The following is a 17,213-nucleotide window of genomic DNA, read 5'->3' on the forward strand; positions in this document are numbered from 1 at the left end:
GTCTCGTTATGCCACGTTGATCTTGCGCGGCCGCGTGCGTCGGTTTCGCTTGGTGGTGGAGGTGTAATCCTGTGGGCTGTTGTGAGGGCTAATACACGAGACTTGTTTACCGCTGTAGTAACCTGTGCAATTTTAGCCTACTAAGTCGACTTAACATCGCGGTATATAGATTACCGACGGCCTAGTGTTACCACTCTAGTCTGGAGGTTTTCCCTTCTGCTTCCGGTGGATTCGTCGTTGCGCTGTTGTTGGGGATCACTTGGGTATAGCTAACCTCTTTTAAAAAATTTTTTTTTCGGCTTCTTATACGGCTCTCTGGCCCAATGGGTGTCGTGCGGTTTCACTGCTGCGTCTCGCAGGTATGTGTTGGTGAGTGCGATGGATGTCTTTGGCGTGGAGCTTAGTATCAATTTATGGGAGGTCTCGGCTACTGGTATTCAAGTGGCCCGCCTTAGGTGTGGTAGTGTCTGATGTGCGACAGTAGTGGGTTAGGGATTAACCTGTCAAAATTATTCAATTGGTATTAGTGGATGCGCAGGCTCCACTAGGTAGTGTCGAGCGCAACAAGAGTGCGCGCGATACTGCTGTTTCACTAGTTGTAAGTTCTTGTTTTTTTTCCTTTGGGCTTCACCGAGTTTTCGGGTGATATTGCTGCTCTTTTACTAATATTTAAGTTTTTTTTTTCTTCGGGCGTTTCGGCAAGTTGTACGCTATTTTGCTGTTCTGGTGGAAGTCCATGTGTCGATCGGTGTTCACCTCTGACGGAGGAAGGGGGGAGTGTGACGGTTTCATATTTCAATGGTAAAATTTAGTATTTTTAAAGTACCAGTGCTGGCACATTTGCGAAGTAACGGGTTAATTTTATTAGTACCTTGTAGAATTAATTGTACTGTCCATTTCCTTCACCTTTTGCTATTTGGCGAGTGCTTCTTAACAATTAAAATTCTTGTTTATTAGGTTCATATCGATTTTGCGATTTGAACACATGTTCTTTTGTAGACTCGGTTCCTTTAATTTCGGACTTGTACTCCCCGGCCGATTGTGTTGCCGAACCATAAATATTTTATGCTGCAACGGCTGTGTGCCTGGCCCCTTGTTCGCTTGGTTTTCTCTTAAGTGGCACCGGTTTACTGAGAGATACTAATGCAAAAAACAGAGTATTATTTGCGCATTAGAAGGAGTCATAACCATTACCATCTGTCACCCTATGAGACTAGGGACCACATTTGCTTTTCATTGCTTCGGTATTCCTTGGCGAGCCTAGTAAACATTGTTTTGTTTCTTAACCTATTCTTCCTCGATTTTCTGTGACTGGCCGTCCGTTCGCCACCATAGATAGCGTTCGGGTAATTCAATCTCGTTGACGCAACCTCGATTCTTTGGCACGGGCCATACGGCCATCACCACAGATATAGTTCGGTTGTTCTTTCTACTGGCGGCGTACCGTCGACTAGGTTGGCAAGAGTGGCGTTTTCCCTCTAATTTTTTTGTGCCGGTTTAGCCTTTTAATAAAACTGGTTGTCTGAATCGTCCTGCATTTTGTACGCTAGCTTTTGAAGCTTGGGGTTGTGGCAGATTTTCTTTTGTGTGACCGATTTCTTTTTGAGCCGGTAGTGCTACCCCAATAAGAGGGGGATATGTAAATTGGTCACTAATTTATGATTTCCCATACTTTTGGATCTATTTGGAGTTTGGAATGGGAATCTTCCTCAACGAGGGATTTTGAAAAGAATTGTCATTGCCCCACATTTCCAGAAAACCCTCGAATCGAGGGTTTTTTTTTTAATTAGTATTGTACGTATTGTTGCTCCGTTTCCCGCAAACCTTCCCCGTGGTTTCTTCTTTCACCGGAATACCAGACCAGACTTGGTGTCTTGCAGTGTATGCTGTCTCTTGGGTACATGTTAAGTTGTGGAGTTTCCCCTATCGAGCAGCCGGCTTTCCGGAGGGACTTTGCTGGGTTAACTGGGACTGCCCACCTGCGGCTGTCCCATTGAGCCACCATTCCATCTTGGCTTGGTTCCCGGGATAGTGACAGACAGCTGTGTAACGTTCGGGACATCTTGAGGTTTGGGTAGCTTAAGTGGCCTGTTCTCTTCAAGAACGGTTTGCGGAACTTATAGTCTTAAATTATAGTGTCTTACATTCTTTTGCGCCGCCAAAACTTGAAGGTGAGATTTGACACTCACACCTACCACCAGGTTGAAGGAAATAAATTATTGTTCGTGATTCACTTGTTTATTTCCTTTACGGGTTGGAACCTCGGGTTGATAAGTCTAGCTTTTTCGAATCACGTGGCGCCTACCTACCACCTTCCGGGACTGACCGAGGTGCCCTTCACCGCCTTCCAACCTGGCTTTGGTTTAGTTTTTTTTTTCTTTTCTACTTTATTAATTTTTCTCGGTTGTTAATGAGCTAGCCTAGGCATTGTCTTACCTCACTATTAAATTACGAATTTAATTAATTAATGCGTTTCTTTTTCACGACCCTGAGATGGAGAGGTAAGACTTCTTCAGAGCTTAACTGAAACTGGCTCGTATTCTACTCTGTACCTGCTTATATATTGTTTGAGGAGGGCGGATCCGCGAAAAATCGGTATATAATTAAGTATTTTACAGAAAGGAGTAGAAAAGTAGTATAAATTCACTGGATTCCTTATTATGGTGGTTTTCAAAAAATCGGTTATTTGAGACCAAAGAACACCTTATTATTTCCTTCTTTATTGCATCAAAGACATTTGATACTTTTAATATTAATGTTATGTGTTGTGTCGGATTTTTAGTTGTTTTCTTGCTGATTTTCGGTAATGAATTTTTTTTTTTGTTATAATTATTTTAAAACGTCTCTTCTTGGTAATGTTTATTTTAATTTTTATTTATTTTCTATCTAAGCTAACTAATAACAAAGTAAAATGTAATTAAAACTGTGGTATTTGACAAATACGTCAAGGCCATTCGACATAATAACGCTTTTGCATCATGTCCGCCCTTTTTTTATGTAAATTTGGCTTTATTGTTAATTTTGTGCTGTTATTGTGCATAAAAAATGCAGCTCTCTATTTTAAAAAAATGAAGTGGACGATGGACACACAAAACCGGAACGACATACTTAAAAATTTATATTGTCAACTTTTAGGAGAGACAAAGGTGTGATGGAAGTGCATTTGTTTTCAATTTTTTTTTAATTAACTTCACGAAAAAATTGAAATAAAGTTGATTTTCGGTTTTTTCCGGATATCTTCGAAACTAATGATTTTCAATTACTCACCAAGATACGCAGCTTTGCCTCCATTTAACCGACTCTTACGGCTTCTCGATCCCAATAGTGTCCCTAGAATTTGGAACAACCTGTACATGCTTAGAACATGCTTTATTAAACCGCACATGTATAGTTGGTACGACTCGACATTCGGCAATACTTACACTTCCACAGATGTTGTTCCGCCCTAAATGTCTATCTGATCAATACAAGACAGCCGTTACTAACGATCATGGGGAGTAAGAGAGACAGAATTAGTTGTACTTGGCATTTATTAATTTAGCCAGTAAGCCTATACTCAGAGATAATAGATCGGGGTGTTCCTTAATAATATGCGAATATTTAAGTACCCTATCAAATATAATTTGCCAAAAGTGCATATACAAGTACGATGGATACCTCTTCATTATTAGAACTGCTACTATCAAATAATGATCATTCGTCTTATATAAAGTATATTTCTCTTCTTCCCAGTATTCTTTTATTATATTTTCTGATCCAATATTTGCATCGAGCCCATATCAATTCTATGGCATTAAATATACAATGGTAAGTAGGCAATCTTAATATTTGATGACCCATTTCAGCAATTATTTCAGCTATAGCATACGGCAAGTTTGTTTTGTAATTTTTGACAGTTTTAACAACTGAAATTTTAGACCATTTTTTGGGTAATTAGTTCGCTTAGTTTATAATTGATAATTTCTCCCTTTCTTGCATTTGGTATACTTTCACTAAGCCTAGAATCTATCTAGAAATACCGGTAGCAGTTTTTCAAATGTGCGACCCTGCTTTGTTGTGGAAACTGGTGTAATTATCGTAATCGGTGCTATCTCTGTCGAGTGTATGACACCGGAGCGTAATAGACAAAGTCAGGTAAAAAGGTGGTTTTTGCCATTCGTGGTATACAAGTGGAAGCAGGTAAATTACTGAGGCACCTTCTCTCTTGGTTTTATGACCGACTATGCCGTCGCAAATCGTACCGACTATATCAAACTTTTAGGGAAACTGTTTATTGCCGGTAAATATTTTGAAAGGCAAAAAAGAAACAACTTAAATGAAATTTAAAAAATGTCGTTAGCAACGCGGAAAGACTAACTTGGATTAACCAAACACTTCGAGACTCTTCAAAATAACAATAATTCAACTAATTATCCTGGCAACGCGAAATTGCAACAATTAGACAATTAAAATATCGCCTTAATTATCATACTGACAAACGATATGATCGTTAGCTTCCACGGAAGTTTTTTCTTTAATTGTATTGCCGGCGTGGACAAAAGACGTCCATTTTCCTAAACGATACATATTTCAAACATGAACTAATTGAAATTATAAGTCGTTCGAAGAACGAAAGCGAGTCACTAATCTTTCGTCAACGACAAAAACAATTAGGTACATTGTTTAATCAAAAATTCCGATTACTGCGAAACGTACGTTTCGCGACTATATTTAGTCACTGAAAGCGGGTCTATATTTACTCTGACGTCCCGGTTGCGAAGCATAAAATAATGATAATGATTCGATAAATGAATCATTTGGGAATTTTTTCGAACGCTTGAAAGTTCGTCATCCGGTTCGTTAGTCAGTCTCCAAATATATTCAGCGTGTCTTAATTGCAATTGGATGGATCCTGTTAAACACAAAAAATTTTGCTCCACTGCTAAGGTTATTGCCAATAAATATATCGCGAAATGATTAAAAATTTATACATGCGAATCGATGATTCCAAACTAACAAATGTATTTTATAATTTTTAACTGTTCGTGCTATTTTATTTTATATTTGCTCGACGAGCGCAAATTTTGTTCTATTAAAATTGTTTGTGAGAAAAGTAAGCTTTAAAAATTATTTTGCTTTATGAATTACTTGCAACAACGTATCTTAGAGCAAAAATTGAAAAAAAAACAATTTTCCGACAAATTATAATACTGCTTTATAAACGTTTACACAACAATTTTATACATTTGAGCTTATCGAACAAATTTATTTTACCTTAGTTTTATACTAAGTTATTCGTTTACGAACATCTACAGGGTGTCCCATAAGTAGTGGTACACCGTGTTTCAAATAAAACGATGTACTATACGATCTGGAAACCCATAGGAGATGCGAAAAAAAGTTTCGTACAAAAGTTTCTTGGACTCTCCTGAAGGTTTAAAATATTATAATTTTGTTAATATAGCCTGTCCCAAAAGTAAAATATTCGTTGCAATACCTAGATCAGTAGCGTCACAACACAATTTTATATTTGGCAAGCAAAATATGAAAAAAACACATCACCGCAATTTCTGCCTAAAATATGCAAAATTCGAATAGGAATTTCTGAAGAAAGTAACCTTTATTTTAACCAAGAATTCAAAAAATATCTAAATATACAGAGTGTACCATTTAAAATAACAAAAATGATGTCGCAGAAAGGGTGGGGCCTTTTGGGACACCCTGTAACAACAAAATTATAATATTTTAAATTTTCAGGAGAATCCAAGATACTTTCTTCATATCGTATAGTAAATCCTTTTATTTGGCACGCGGTGTACATGGCGTAATATGATATTCTTTAAGTAAAAATAAACTCCTGGACAAACTTAACGCAACATTATAAATTTGCCACATTTTTCGTGCCATTTTTTTCTAAATTTATCATCCGATTTAATTGATTATTTTTTTCCTTGTAGGTTGATTCCTTGACAATACTATAGTTTTCGTTGATAATGATAAAAAGTTCATATCACTCTGTGGAATATACTAGCACCCGAAACATATATATATATATATATATATATATATATATATATATATATATATATATATATATATATATATATATATATATATATATATATATATATATATATATATATATATATCTTGGTCAGATTATTTTCTATCTAAACTTAAATTCCTTCGGTGGGATTTTTACGCAGTATCCGTTTTAGCAAATGTCATACAAGGCAGGAGTCATTATTGTTCTCGCCCTACACCTCCGATTTTTGTCATTAGCTTAAGTATCTCAGCTCATGCATGTGTTTTATCTGTTCCGACAAAGTTAAAATTGCTTAAAAAAGTTCTTACCCGACCAGTAAAGTATTTCAACATCTATATGTTTCTGTGAATATCTTTAAATAATTCTCACCGCGGTTTCTGTAATATTTCTCTGTGGATGTGCATTCGGTTCATGTCACTAGTAACATCGTACTGTCCTTGCTTGTTACTTTCGAAAAATCGATGAAATCGAATTTATCGAAAGTATACGCGCTTGACACCGAAACTCGTATCTCGGAAACGGTGCGTCGTACAGCGCCGCCATCAGCATCGAAAAAAATTAATTAATTTAATTAATAAAAATTAAAAATTAATTATTTAAAAATTAATTAAAAAAATAATTTTTTGTCTGTTGGTCCGTTTCTCTGTTCTCTGTTCTCCGCGTCTCTGTAGACGGGCTATTATTTGGCTATAAGTTTTGAACGGTTTGCCACACCGCCTTCAAATTTGGCCCTTAGTAAATGAGACACATAAGGCAATAAAAAATGGCGGGAATCGGGGCCGGCGACCATCTTTTTTTCCGATTTTCTGCTGTTTTTTGGACATTCCTGTGAAACACTATGAAGTGTCCGAAATTTGAAGCTATCCACTTCAAATTTGGCAGGCAAATAGCGGAACCTATTAAAATTGGGGAGGCTGGGAGGCCGGGAAGTATTTTTAAAAAATTAAAAATCACGTTTGCATGGCTCTAAGAAAAAAATCATTTCTCGAAAACGGTGTACGAAATCGAAAAAAATATTGTATCAAAATATCCGAAAGACCCAATGCAATAAACTTTTATTCTTGACATTTTTTTTAAATGTACACTATTAGGAAAAAACTGAAAATGAGGTTTCTCTTTTAATGAAAATTTATCATAACTAGAAGACTGCGATTCAGAAGTCAATTTGTTTTACACCAGAATATAGCAGGTGTAGCCAGGTAAGACCTTTGGATTTAAGGTTTTTACCAATTGTACAAGGTGTTCGCGATATGTCGTGCAATATTGTAAAACGTAATAGGTGCCCTAAATTTGCAGCTACCGATTTCAGATTTAGCAGACAAGCAGAAGTGCAAACCCACATTTAAACCATTAAAGTTGAGTGCGAAGAAGTGGCGTAAAGTATTTTCTAAAATTTTTGGGAATTTTTTTTGGAGTTATGAAAATTTTCTCATACTCAATTTAGACGCGATGACGTCTGCATTATTTCAGAAAACTATTGAAATCCAGGGCTATAACCTCTATTTCAAAGATTGTTTAAATTATATACAGGGTGTGTCGTTTATGGGCAAAAAATTTAAACATTCTGAAAATTTCCATTTTTGTGGGTTAATTATTGGGGATAAATGAAAAACTGCTAAAGATGCGATAATTTGATTTGAGGAGTATCGTAAACTGTATCGAGAGAGAGTCTGAGGTTTCGTCAATTATCCAGGGCGCGCGAAATATTTTGAAAAAAAAATCATTCGACAACGCTATTATTTGTACAGAATGTTATATTTAACAAAGTTGTGTTTAATTATCTTCAAAAATGGGTTTTATGTTATGTTGTCGCCTTTGTAAACCATACATTGGACATTCACCAACTATATGTGTGCGTAAGGGATTTGTGCCCTGTAGACACTCTATAAGCTCGAACTGCTCCCACTTTAGTACTTCTAATGTTTTGCACCCTATTGTCTGAACTGATTTGTTCTTGTTTCCAAATTGTTTGCACCTGCGATCTCATCGTCATATATCAGTTCTCTTGGTCGGTTAAACTCAATTTATTAAATATATTGAATATCTTATTGCTAAAGGACGTGTAATTTTGTTTCTACTGGAGTGAGCATAGGAATCCAATGTTCGGCTTGTTACTTTCGAAAATTGATGAAATCGAATTTTCGAAAGTATCTGCGCTCTTATACAAATTTTATATCTCGGTAACGGTAGGCCCTATGGGATCGCCGTTGGTACAGAAATGATTACCGTCAAAAAAAAATTTTTTTTGTCTGTTTGTCCGTTCTCCGTTCTCGTCTTTTGGTTTTTCCTCAATAACTTTCGAACCGTTGGAGCTACAAAATTGAAATTTGGCTCCTTTTTAACCCTCCATGAGTCACATAAGCTTCTAAGAAATGGACCTGATCCGACTCCGGTATCCATCTTTTTTTCGCGATTTTCGACTGTTTTTGGACCTTGCTATGAAACACGATAAATGTCCGAAATTTGGCACATATATGCAGCTTTGCCCCGTGACGGAACCTATTGAAAATGGGGGGCTGGGGGTTCGCGAAGTATTCTAGAAAAATAAAAAATCGTGCGTGTAAGGGTCTACAAAAAACATCATTTTTCAAAAACTGTTTACGAAACCAAAAAAATTCTTGAACCAGAAGAAACAGAAGATACGGCACTATAAACTTTTATTCGTGACAACTTTTTAAAAATATATAGGGTGCGGCGCAAATTCAAAAAAACTGAAAAATGATTCAGATCTCACTTTCTTTTATATTGCGATATTGCCCGCAAAAACTTTTGTATTTAAAGTTTTCACCTATTTTACAGGGTGTTCCCGATATTCCGTGCTAAATGAGAAATGTGTTAAGTCTCCAAAATTTGCACATTTAAACTGTACAAATTGGGCGCAGTCAAGTATTTTTTGAATTTTTTTTTTTTTTTTTCGGTAATTTAGCTCGAAAAAAATATGGCTAATTGGTTCAAACGGTGTCATAGGCCTCATCAAGAGCTATAATTTTTGTGTTTGCGGTTTTCGTCTATCACATACGCTGCTCGGGATATTTGAAAAAATCCATATTGAAATCGTTATTTCGGGGGCTGCCAACAGGCGACGACGTTATTGATTATTACGGCGTACTGCATGGTTTCAGAAAAAGACTTATTTTCTCGAAACCCATTTACTATTTCCAAAAAATTCTTGAACCAGGACGCGTGGAAAGGCCCACGCGTCCTGGTTCAAGAATTATCCTAAAAATTTTCGTTTTTGTGAGTAAATTATTCGCGATAAATGAAAAACCGTTAAAGATGGGATAATTTTATTTGAACAGAATCGTAAACCGTGTCGTAAGGGAGTTTCAGATTTCGTCAATTATACAGGGCGCGTTATATTTGCAAAAATATCATTGGACAACGCTATTATTTGCGCAAGTTTTAATATTTACCAATGTTTGCTGTAACTTTGAAGTTCGACAAGATGTGAAGGACATTTTATACAGGATTCATGGACTATTAAAATACATCGATTTTGCGAAAATTTCGTATTGGTCCGCAGGAGCAGGATAGAAAAACATTGCGTCCCTTTTCCACACGAAACCGCGAAATTCTTTCCTTTAATAATAAAAAGTTCCTTCGCGCTACGCGCTACGAACTTACCCCGCCCAGTGACGATTTTTCGAAAGCAATCTTGTTACTTTCGAAAATCGATTAAATCTAATTTTTCGAAAGTATCTGCGCTCGATATATATGTTGTTGTTATAGCAACTTTTCTTCGTAGGTTTACTGGCATCAATCTAGGTCCACAATAGAGGCTCTGCATTGGTGTGTTAGAAAAACACCAAAGCAATACTTAATTCCCATGTTGTGAACACGATCTAGTAAATCCAGTAAGCTTTTCTCGTGGATGAATATATGACACTGCTATGGTCAATTTTTCACAGAGCTTTTTAGAGCTTTGTAAATTTAAAGCAAAATATTCGGATCTGCACCCATTTTGTATGCGATAAATGTTTCAAGATATTTAGTAAATGGTCGCCACTTTGCGGCAAGTCTTAAAAATTTGATTGTATCTACAAACTCGATAATATTTCCTTCTAAATACAGTACTGGATATTAATGAGGTTTTCTTAGTAGACACAGTTTTTTCTTTTAAAAATTTAAAACTGATCATTTCTACATTCCGGATTACTACATTAGTAGCTGACGGCAGCCCTTTTTTTATATCTCCTAATTTTTTCACTAGTGCAGACTATAGTATCTACAGGCATTATTATTATCATGGATTTTAAGTCGCCACACAAGTTCACGATGTGGAACCAAGGAGAAAGAATCATTTCAATTTACCTGAAATAATAATACTTTTATTGTTACAACTATCAACATTACATATTATTAAATAAGCATATATAAAATTCTTGAAATAATGGTTAACAATAGGCCTTGCAAAGGTAGCCATCTAGAAAGTATGTTGAGACCTCAATTTAAACAACGAGAGTACGGGGAGATGTCATCTCTCCTTATTCCATGCATTAACTTTAGGCAGGAGTTCTGAACCTTCTGGACCCGGTAGCGAATCACACAACAGCTTACGAGATCGCTGACAAAGGTCATGTTGTCTGAACCACAACTGTGAATTAAGAGTAAGACCCAAGCTTTTATATGATTCAGAAAATGGAAAATTTATGTTATTAAGTTCAGTTGTTATGCTATTCGTTGCATGGGCCAGTGATTGTCATTTCCAAAGAATATTAGTTAAGATTAATTAGGGTTTAGCTTTCAGGGATGTTGCAGTTTATTGTTAAAAAAAATTGACGACTTGAAGAAAAATGAATAATAAATTTGAGTGTCATCGGCATAAAAATGACAATAACAGTGATGGAAGGCATAAGTAAAGTTAAAGGAGAAAACAGAATACAACCAAGAATAGTGCCCTGTGGGACACCCATGCGAATATCCAAGAACGATGACCGCTCTTAATTGTAAAAAAGCCGGACAGACAAAAATAAATCCAAAAACTTTCGAGCAATCTCGGAGAAGCCAACGTAATATAAAATGGCGAAAAGAATTGGGTTTCCTTTCCACCGTCGGTAGCCCTTAAAATGTCATCTGCAATGTCTAACATGACCCTCTCCCAACTATGATTAGGTCTAAAGTCGGATTGTTTTTCAGGTAGAATATGATATAAATGTGGGAAGTTTACCAGTTTTTTGTTCATAATCCTTTCAAGTACTTTTAAGAGATCAGGTAGTATGCTAATTGACCGCAAGTGGTTAAATTCTGGATTATTTTCGCTTCCACTGCGAAGACAAATACTTATTTAAAATCCACTCGTTTATTATACAGTGCCCGCGTTTTTTGTATCCCCCTCCATAGCACGGTAAAATTAAAATGGCTAATTCTTGACCTAAAAACAATGTCAAAATCATAGCAGGAGGTCGTTTTAAGGTTATTTCACGTTATATTCGCATACCAATTTTGAAAATGTTATTATTTTATTATTCGCATTATTTAAGACCTGTTAGGGAATGACTAAATGCTACTTTGCCTAACAGGTCGATTGGAAAACGAGGGCCAGTTTCCATTTAAAAATAATACGCGTCCTGCTGCCAATTTGACATTTTGAGATATTGAATGTATGCAAGGGTATAAAAAATAAAAGGGACACTGTATGTATAATGTATGTATGTATAATATATAATACAATAGAGAAGAATTAACGAGATATTATATTATTAAAATGTTGATAATTTCATCTTCCGTAAACAGTTTAAGTTAAAATTTTGTCCTTAAGTAATTTTTTTTTCTTCGACCTTATGGCTGAAGTTGTAGGTAATTGTTTATAATAATCATAATGGGCAGGAAGCTTAGATTGTTTAAATTTTTTTAGGGCTTTATTTCTTAATTTAACAGTTTTAAATTCTCTGGAATCCAGGGCGCATATTTACAGTTCCCATTTTCTCTAAAGCATCATATAAATAAAGTATGTTATTAAAAGGTAAATCAAGTAGGTCTAGGTCTAGTAGGTAGGTACAGGTTTATCGTCTGCCAAATCTAAACTAAAATACATAAATTTAGTTACAAAGTGATCAGCGTTGTCATTATCACTAACAACAACAATATTAATCTAAGAGCGACATTAAATGTACATAATCCAAATATCGGGGCGTTGGTACGTATCGATCCATATTGAAAGTAGAAAACACTGAAGTTAATCTAGATCCTAAACCAGTATTTAAATTAAGCACGATATTGAAATCACCAAAGCATATTATGATATTATAGCGTAAGTATATATTTAAAAAGATTCCTCAAGTATATTAAAAAATTGCGTTTTCTAATTGCATGTCAATAATTAAGGAGACGACGATTTTTGGGTCCATTTTAAAATGAAAACTTCATATGGACATATGTCCTAAACTTAAGAGATAGAGAGATACAGAGTGGTAAAATTTTCAAAAATAAAATATATTTTTTAATATCGGCAATACCACTTTAGATATTTTAATGAAATTTGGCATCCATGTACTACGTATCAAGAAGCATTATTTAGTGAACCACAATTTTATTAAAATACATCAGTGGCAGTCGGACAGATTTGACCTGTCTATTTTGGCAGATATGATTTCTCTTAAAATAATTATCATTTTTATAATCTCCAATCATTTCTAAAGAAATAAAAACCTCTTCTCACGTGGTCATCACAACACACAAATACTTCAAATTAATCAAAGTACGAATACGAAGTACGTAGACGCTTTTTTATAAAAATTTCTTATCGATGCAGTAGGCTGTGTCTGCAAGAATTATTAATTCTGTTGTCAATTGTTTGACATCATTTTTCAAATTCAGTTGTTCGCGTCTTATTAATTAAATGTTTAAAATATTCGAGCATTGTTTTTTCAAAATACAGCGGTCGAGTTTACTAATGAGCAGTTGGCAGATATGCATTTTATATATGGTTTGGCTGATGGCAGTGCGCCGGAAGCTAGACGATTACTAATAGAGCTATAGAGTTAGGTGCCATGTAGATTCCTGCTTAGGCGTCCTTCGTTCCCTATCAAATGAGTCTATTTACTGCAGCTTCCTGGAGCGACTGATAGTCGCTTATACCTGTCCATAAACGGATATTTCTTTGCCAAGACAACTTTTTCCTTCCGATGCCTCATCACCTTCAAACTTTCCCTGTAGTATTAGGCATTGAAAGTCATATCGTATAATGTGCCCCAGATAAGAGATCTTTCGTTTTTTAATATGTTCGAAGAGTTCGTGGTCTTCCAATCCAGCCATCCTGAGCACATCCTGATTTCTGACCCGTTCCGTCCACCAGAGTCCACGTTTCGAACGCTTCAAAGCGGTTGATAGAAATAGCTTTAAGCGTCCACGCTTCCGCTCCGTACAGGAGAACCGACCAGACATAACACTTAACCTTTCTGTACGTGAGTTTGAAATTTAGGTTCAGGTTGGCGAGGATTTTTTTTAAATTTTACAAAAGTTATTTTTGCTTGTGCTATCCTGCATCTAATTTGAAGTTCTGGGTTCCACTGGTCGTCCACCATACACTCTAAATATTTAAACTTATTGACCTGCTCTATTTGCTCTTCATTGACAAGACACCTTTGGATATAACCATAAACTTCTTTTTATTGGTGTTAATCTTTAGGTCCCTCTGTCTGCTTATCTCTTTGACAGTATTTCATCGTAGCGTGTATTATTAATTGGGACACCATTAACTATAATACTCATTCATTCATTGCTGAGTTTTGAAGACGTATTTCAGCCTGCCAATATAGATTAGCAATCAGCCTTATATCTTTCTCGTCCAATCCAAGTTCTTGAAGATATGTTACCAGGAGTTCATGTTTTACATTATCAAAAGCCTTTTCATAGTCAATGAAACATATGAAGGAGTTCTCCCTTTGGTCAAGGCAATTTTGCACCAATGTCTGCAGAGTGAAGATAGCCTCCGTGGTTCCAAACCCTCTCTTAAAGCCGAACTGACTGAACCCGCTGACCTCTTCGCACTTTCTGTGGAGTCTTGTGTGCTTACATCTTTGTGCGCTATTTGATTTCGGTATGGTTATAAATGTGGAACGAAGCCAGTCTGTGGAGATATTTTCAGTGTCGAATATATTATTAAAAAATCTTATTATTTTTATGTTTTGATCATTTATGAGGTGGATAGCATGTTGAGTCCTGGAGCTTTATTATCTTTTTAAACAATAATCGTTTATTATTTCTCTTATTGTTAGGATGTTATTATATTATAATTAAAACTGTAAAAGTAAATAGATTAGTCTTCTATTTTTTTTTTCTGGACACTAGTTAATAACTAAAATCTAGATATTTCGTTTTAGATAGACATAGCTTACCATCATGCCTGCGAAAATAGAGAGGTGAAATTTCGTACGCCCGCCACTGATATATTTTTAAAATTTGTGGTGCGCTAAATAATGTCTCTTGGGTGCAAAATTTCATTAAAATATCTGAAGTGGTATTACAGATATTACAAAATATCGCCCCCTTTATTATTGTCATTCGATTAGAAAACAACCTGTGTATGCAGTACTGACGATAAAAGTTTGATCATTTAACCGTAATTTAATCCATATGTATGCTGTGTTCACAACAGAAGCAGAAGTCAAAACTTTTTATATTTTATCAGCCTCTCGCATAAAGAAATTAGATTTAGCACTTATTTTTGTAATAAACACCTCGGAAAATAATTATTAGCTATTGTAAGCGAAGAATCTACTTGTTTTTTTTGTAGCTAAGGTAATTTTTTTTATAGAGACTATGGTTGCGTTTAACACTCAGAAAATTGCCGCAGATAGTTCATATCACAAGAATCGACAAACCTTCATTCTCAAATGAAACCGCCACATATATCCGTCTATCCGTGACATTCAGAACCGAAACATATAGAAAGGTGGGCTATTATTAGAACTCACTGAATTCATTGACTTTGTTAAACAACAATTTTCTAGATTATTCCGATTTTAGTGCGGGCGCCAACGAAGCATCGCTCGTTTAGATAAATAAACAAAGTATATTAACGCCACTATTAATTATGGCTTTGTCGGTAGAGACCGGCAACATTATACACCCAGGCGCAAAACAACGCAACAGTGACATTTTTGGTAAAATTTGACAAATCACAACTTTTTTATTTTTAGGTTAATTTTCTTTTTTTTTTTAAACTTTAGTTGAAATGACCAATTTTAATCCCGACATACTGATGTTGATGTTAATGTTCATTATAAAGCTCAAACGCGCTACAAATTGTCATATAACAAATTTTAATATAACTCTTTTATTTTAAAAATAATTGGTAACCATTAATGTGGCGCTTATAATGTGGAAACGGCGCAAGTTTATAAAACAATTGTATCTGATAGAAGTTATATAATGTTCTTCCATTTTTTATAAAATAAAACGATTTTTTAAAAACGTTACAAACGAGCTCGAAGCGAGCTCCCGAACGATCCTAAAAAATGTGGCGATTAAAATTAAATCATTTTTATGCCTTACGACATACTTGTATTTGAAATTAATTTTATAACAAAAACCTGATATATGATTTACCTATATAAAAAGCTCCGTTAATGCAAAATGACTAACATTTTTATTTATTTTTTTTACTGGTTTCGGACGGCTCTGTGGTATCTTCTTCGTCACTTGAATCGACAGGTTCTATATTTTATCATAAGTTCCAAGCTCTAGTTAACTTTCAGAAGAACTAGAATTTACGTTTGGATGTTCTAAACCTGTGATGATTGATTTCAACTTAGCAGTGGGTGATGAAGTCGCAACGAGTATCTTGAGATAAATTTAAAATTCGTTGATACCTTTACCTTACACTCTTTCTTTGAAATTACCACTACATTTAAGTTTTTTCATGATTCAAAATTGAGAATTAAAAACGAAATAAAGCAAATTAATGAAAATATCCTAAGTAATGTTTCGAAATACTTTTTTAAGTCGGTTAGCATATATGAAGAAGTAAAAGATTAGCATTTTCAAAACAAATTTTCCTTCAATTTCACTCACTATGTGCAGTAGGAAGGAACAAAACATCAAAATATCTTTCTAGAAGAGAAGAACAAAGGAGGTGACTTATGTAGAAGCTAAGAGACTTATGACAAGTAAGAGGTTCAACAGGCGAAAAGAGTTAAAGCACATAAAGTAGCTGATCCGAGAATGGAAAAAGATTTAAGGGAGTAAAAAACAGTTTGAAGCCCATCGGTAGTAGCAAAAAAAGTAGTCCCTCGAATATTTTTAAAAATGTAGCGATCGATTACACAGGTCAACAATTTTTAAACTTTTAAAAGTTGATTTCGATTTAACATTTGATTCTGTATAATTTAGGCCTCCTAAATTAAATCTGATAAGCATTTAGCTCTATCACGTATGGTTTTTTATCAACATGAAAAGAATTAATAAATGAAAATCTCGGTTGATTTAAGCATTATTTTTATTAGTACAGGAACACAAACCGAAATAAAAAATCTAAATTAAATGAAAAGTCTCAAACAATAGTTAAGTCCATTAATTTTTGAAAGATCTAAAGACGGCCGCAAAACTTCGATTTTCTTGTATATTTCATGCCACTTGTTGGATATTGTTGCCATTATTGCAACGTTGCATCGACCTTGATATCTGCGTTCCATTTCTTTTATATCTGAGTGGAACCTCTCACCTTGCCTCGCACTCACAGCAGCAAGATTTTATACCCATATTGCATCCCATTTCCCTAAATTTCTCTAACATGTTTTACAATATGTATGTAATTTGGATATTTGTTGTTTCCTAGAAAACCGTTCATAATATCAGTAAACGAAACCCATGCAACCTTTTCATCATGGTATTCATTAAGTCTTAATCTTCCTATAATTGAGGACCTACAAAAATTTCTTTCTTTAATTTTGCATCTGAGAGAGCAGGAAATTTTCCGTATAGGTATTTAACACATGCTCCACCTTGATTTAAAGTTTTAAGGTCCTGCTTTATCAGTCCTAATTTAACATGCAACGATGGTAGAAGAATTTTTCGTGTATCAATAAGACTATCGTGAAGAATATATTTTGATCGGGAAGTTGGTTAGTCAGTTCTTACCTACTTGCTACTTACACAAAAAACAGGGATACTGACCTAGTAGAAGTCTGGCCATTTTTAACTCACCACAAATCATCGAACTATAGTTCTTGTATTCGATTTTCCCATG

The sequence above is a fragment of the Cylas formicarius genome, unplaced genomic scaffold (assembly GCF_029955315.1).
Source record: "Cylas formicarius isolate icCylForm1 unplaced genomic scaffold, icCylForm1.1 PGA_scaffold_6__28_contigs__length_40554024, whole genome shotgun sequence".
NCBI lineage: Eukaryota > Metazoa > Arthropoda > Insecta > Coleoptera > Brentidae > Cylas > Cylas formicarius.